We start from the raw sequence: 6,000 nt of genomic DNA on the forward strand, positions 1-6,000 counted from the left end.
GCCAAACAACTAGCAAGACAGAAACACAAACCCACCCATTAGCAGAGAGGCTGCCTAAAATCATAAGTTCACAGACACCACAAAACACACCATTGGACATGGCCCTGCCCACCAGAAAGACAAGATCCAGCCCCACCCATCAGAACACAGGCACCAATCCCCTCCATCAGGAAGCCTACACAAGCCACCGAACCAACCTTAGCCACTGGGGGCAGACACCAAAACCAAAGGGAACTACGAACTTACAGCCTGCAAAAAGGACACCCCAAACACAGTAAGTTAAATGAAATGAGAAGACAGAGAAATATGCAACAGATGAAGGAGCAAAGTAAAAACCCACCAGACCAAACAAATGAAGAGGACACAGGCAGTCTACCTGAAAAAGAATTCGGAGTAATGGTAGTAAAGATGGTCCAAAATCTTGGAAACAGAATGGAGAAAATACAAGAAACGCTTAACAAGGACCTAGAAGAACTAAAGAGCAAACAAACGATGATGAACAACACAATAAATGAAAAGAAAAATTCTCTAGAAGGAATCAATAGCAGAAATAACTGGGGCAGAACAACAGAAAAGTGACCTGGAAGGTAAAATAGTGGAAATAACTACTGCAGAGCAGAATAAAGAAAAAAGAATGAAAAGCATTGAGGACAGTCTCAGAGACCACTGGGACATTAAACTCCCGAACATTCGAATATAGGGGTCCCAGAAGAAGAAAAAAAGAAAGTGTCTGAGAAAATATTTGAAGAAATTATAGTTGAAAATTTCCATAACATGGGAAAGGAGATAGTCAATCAAGTCCAGGAAGCACAGAGTGTCCCATACAGGATAAATCCAAGGAGAAATACTCCTAGACACATATTATTCAAACTATCAAAAATTAAATACAAAGAAAAAATATTGAAAGCAGCACGGGAAAAGCAACAAGTAACATACAAGGGAATCCCCATAAGGTTAACAGCTGATCTTTTAGCAGAAACTCTGCAAGCCAGAAGGGAGTGGCAGGACATATTTAAAGTGATGAAAGGGAAAAACTTACAACCAAGATTACTCTACCCAGCAAGGATCTCATTTAGATTTGACGGAGAAATTAAAACCTTTAAAGACAAGCAAAAGGGCTTCCCTGGTGGCGCAGTGCTTGGGAGTCCACCTGCCGATGCAGGGGACGCGGGTTCATGCCCTGGTCCAGGAGGATCCCGTGTGCCGTGTAGTGGCTGGGACTGTGGGCCATGGCCGCTGAGCCTGCACGTCTGGAGCCTGTGCTCCGCGACGGGAGAGGCCATGGCAGTGAGAGGCCCGCGTACCACAAAAAAAAAAAAAAAAAAAAAGACAAGCAAAAGAATTTAGCACCACCAAACCAGCTCTACAACAAATGCTAAAGAAATTTCTCTAGGCAGGAAACACAAGAGAAGGAAAAAACCTACAAAAACAAACCCAAAACAATTAAGAAAATGGTAATAAGAACATACATATCAATAATTACCTTAAATGTAAATGGATTAAATGCTCCAACCAAAAGACATAGACTGGCTGAATAGATACAAAAACAAGACCCATATATAGCTGTCTACAAGACAGCCACTTCAGACCTAGGGACACATACAGGCTGAAAGTGAGGGGTTGGAAAAAGATATTCCACGCAAATGGAAATCAAAAGAAAGCTGGAGTAGCAATTCTCATATCAGACAAAAATAGCCTTTTTTTTTTTTTTTTTTTTTGCGGTACACGGGCCTCTCACTGCTGTGGCCTCTCCTTCGCGGAGCACAGGCTCCGGACGTGCAGGCCCAGCGGCCATGGCTCACGAGCCCAGCCGCTCCACGGCATGTGGGATCCTCCCAGACCGGGGCATGAACCCACGTCCCCTGCATCAGCAGGCGGACTCTCAACCACTGCGCCACCAGGGAAGCCCCAAAATAGACTTTAAAATAAAGACTATTACAAGAGAGAAAGAACAACACTACATAATGATCAAGGGATCAATCCAAGAAGATATAACAATTGTAAAATATTTATGCACCCAACATAGGAGCACCTCAATACATAAGGCAAATGCTAACAGCCATTAAAGGGGAAATCGACAGTAACACAATCATAGTAGGGGACTTTAACACCCCACTTTCACCAATGGACAGATCATCCAAAAGGAAAAAAATAAGAAAACACAAGCCTTAAATGACACATTAATAAACAAGATGGATTTAATTGATATTTATAAGACATTCCATCCAAAAACAACAGAATACACTTTCTTCTCAACTGCTCATGGAACATTCTCCAAGATAGATCATATCTTGGGTCACAAATCAAGCCTTGGTAAATTTAAGAAAATTGAAATCATATCAAGTATCTTTTCCGACCACAGTGCTATGAGACTAGATATCAATTACAGGAAAAAAACTGTAAAAAATAAAAACACATGGAGGATAAACAATACACTACTAAATAACCAAGAGATCACTGGAGAAGTCAAAAAGGAAATCAAAATATACCTAGAAACAAATGACAATGAAAACACAATGACACAAAACCTATGGGATGCAGCAAAGGCAGTTCTAAGAGGGAAGTTTATAGCAATACAATCCTACCTCAGGAAACAAGAAACATCTCAAACAAACAACCTAACCTTACACCTAAAGCAATGAGAGAAAGAGGAACAAAAAAACCCCCAAAGTTAGCAGAAGGAAAGAAATCATAAAGATCAGATCAGAAATAAATTAAAAAGAAATGAAGGAAATGATAGCAAAGATCAATAAAACTAAAAGCTGGTTCTTTGAGAAGATAAACAAAATAGATAAACCACTAGCCAGACTCATCAAGAAAAAAAGGGAGAAGACTCAAATCAATAGAATTAGAAATGAAAAAGGAGAGGTAACAACTGACACTGCAGAAATAAAAAAGATCATGAGAGATTACTACAAGCAACTATATGCCAATAAAATGGACAACCTGGAAGAAATGCACAAATTCTTAGAAATGCACAACCTGCCAAGACTGAATCAGGAAGAAATAGAAAATATGAACAGACCAATCACAAGCACTGAAATTGAAACTGTGATTAAAATCTTCCAACAAACAAAAGCCCAGGACCAGATGGCTTCACAGGTGAATTCTATCAAACATTTAGAGAAGAGCTAACACCTATCCTTCTCAAACTCTTCCAAAGTATAGCAGAGGGAGGAACACTCCCAAACTCCTTCTACGAGGCCACCATCACCTTGATACCAAAACCAGACAAGGATGTCACAAAGAAAGAAAACTACAGGCCAATATCACTGATGAACATAGATGCAAAAATCCTCAACAAAATACTAGCAAACAGAATCCAACAGCACATTAAACGGATCACACACCATGATCAAGTGGGGTTTATCCCAGGAATGCAAGGATTCTTCAGTATACGCAAATCAATCAATGTGATAAACCATATTAACAAATTGAAGGAGAAAAACCATATGATCATCTCAATAGATGCAGAGAAAGCTTTTGACAAAATTCAGCACCCATTTATGATAAAAACCCTGCAGAAAGTAGGCATAGAGGGAACTTTCCTCAACCTAATAAAGGCCATATATGACAAGCCCACAGCAAACATCATCCTCAATGGTGAAAAACTGAAAGCATTTCCACTAAGATCAGGAACAAGACAAGGTTGCCCACTCTCACCACTCTTATTCAACATAGTTTTGGAAGTTTTAGCCACAGCAATCAGAAGAAAAGGAAATAAAAGGAATCCAAATCGGAAAAGAAGAAGTAAAGCTATCACTGTTTGCAGATGACATGATACTATACATAGAGAATCCTAAAAATGCTACCAGAAAACTACTAGAGCTAATCAATGAATTTGGTAAAGTAGCAGGATACAAAATTAAGGCACAGAAATCTCTGGCATTCCTATATACTAATGATGAAAAATCTGAAAGTGAAATCAAGAAAACACTCCCATTTACCATTGCAACAAAAAAAATAAAATATCTAGGAATATATCTACCTAAGGAGACAAAAGACCTGTATGCAGAAAATTATAAGACACTGATGAAAGAAATTAAAGATGATACAAATAGATGGAGAGATATACCATGTTCTTGGATTGGAAGAATCAACATTGTGAAAATGACTCTACTACCCAAAGCAATCTATAGATTCAATGCAATCCCTATCAAACTACTGCTGGCATTTTTCACAGAACTAGAACAAAAAATTTTGCAACTTGTATGGAAACACAAAAGACCCTGAATAGCCAAAGCAATCTTGAGAACGAAAAAAGGAGCTGGAGGAACCAGGCTCCCTGACTTCAGACTATACTACAAAGCTACAGTAATCAAGACAGTATGGTACTGGCACAAAAACAGAAAGATAGATCAATGGAACAGGATAGAAAGCCCAGAGATAAACCCACGCACATATGAACACCTTATCTTTGATAAAGGTGGCAGGAATGTACAGTGGAGAAAGGACAGCCTCTTCAATAAGTGGTGCTGGGAAAACTGGACAGGTACATGTAAAAGTATGAGATTAGATCATTCCCTAACACCATACACAAAAATAAGCTCAAAATGGATTAAAGAACTAAATGTAAGGCCAGAAACTATCAAACTCTTAGAAGGAAAACACAGGCAGAACACTCTATGACATAAATCACAGCAAGATCCTTTCTGACCCACCTCCTAGAGTAATGGAAATAAAAACAAACAAATGGGACCTAATGAAACTTCAAAGCTTTTGCACAGCAAAGGAAACCATAAACAAGACCAAAAGACAACCCTCAGAATGGGAGAAAATACTTGCAAATGAAGCAACTGACAAAGGATTAATCTCCAAAATTTACAAGCAGCTCATGCAGCTCAATAACAAAAAAACAAACAACCCAATCCAAAAATGGGCAGAAGACCTAAACAGACATTTCTCCAAAGAAGATATACAGACTGCCAACAAACACATGAGAGAATGCTCAACATCATTAATCATTAGAGAAATGCAAATCAAAACTACAATGAGATATCATCTCATACCAGTCAGAATGGCCATCATCAAAAAATCTAGAAACAATAAATGCTGGAGAGGGTGTGGAGAAAAGGGAACACTCTTGCACTGCTGGTGGGAATGTGAATTGGTTCAGCCACTATGGAGAACAGTATGGAGGTTCCTTAAAAAACTACAAATAGAACTACCATATGACCCAGCAATCCCACTACTGGGCATATACCCTGAGAAAACCAAAATTCAAAAAGAGTCATGTACCAAAATGTTCATTGCAGCTCTATTTACAATAGCCTGGAGATGGAAACAACCTAAGTGCCCATCATCGGATGAATGGATAAAGAAGATGTGGCACATATATACAATGGAATATTACTCAGCCATAAAAAGAAACGAAATTGAGCTATCTGTAATGAGGTGGATAGACCCAGAGTCTGTCATACAGAGTGAAGTAAGTCAGAAAGAAAAAGACAAATACCGTATGCTAACACATATATATGGAATTTAAGGGGGAAAAAAATGTCATGAAGAACCTAGGGGTAAGACAGGAATAGAGACGCAGACCTCCTAGAGAATGGACTTGGGGTTATGGGGAGGGGGAAGGGTGAGCTGTGACAGGGCGGGGGGGAATCATGGACACATACACACTAACAAATGTAGTAAGGTAGATAGCTACTGGGAAGCAGCCGCATGGCACAGGGATATTGGCTTGGTGCTTTGTGACAGCCTGGAGGGGTGGGATGGGGAGGGTGGGAGGGAGGGAGACGCAAGAGGGAGGAGATATGGGGATATATGTATACGTATAGCTGATTCACTTTGTTATAAAGCAGAAACTAACACACCACTGTAAAGCAATTATACCCCAATAAAGATGTTAAAAAAAAAAAAGTTGGGGATGCCCTGCTGCAGCCTCTGCCCTGAGGAAGTTACCAAGGCTGGAGGATGGTGCTCACTGTTACCCGCTGCACGGTACTCCCCGGCATCCAGAAACTCCCAGTGCCAAGCGGAACCCCCACATTTTTT

At 39.8% G+C, this 6,000-nt stretch overlaps 1 protein-coding gene across 3 annotated transcripts in view; it reads right to left on the bottom strand.

Moving 5' to 3' along the window:
• The window catches only part of SLC25A15 (solute carrier family 25 member 15), a 32,232-nt gene that overhangs the window by 6,792 nt on the left and 19,440 nt on the right, over positions 1–6,000 (bottom strand). The gene's annotated exons all lie outside the window — the stretch shown is intronic.

This window comes from Aethalodelphis obliquidens, unplaced genomic scaffold (assembly GCF_003676395.1).
Source record: "Aethalodelphis obliquidens isolate GAN/ISIS:26980383/991018 unplaced genomic scaffold, ASM367639v1 scaffold16, whole genome shotgun sequence".
Lineage (NCBI taxonomy): Eukaryota > Metazoa > Chordata > Mammalia > Artiodactyla > Delphinidae > Aethalodelphis > Aethalodelphis obliquidens.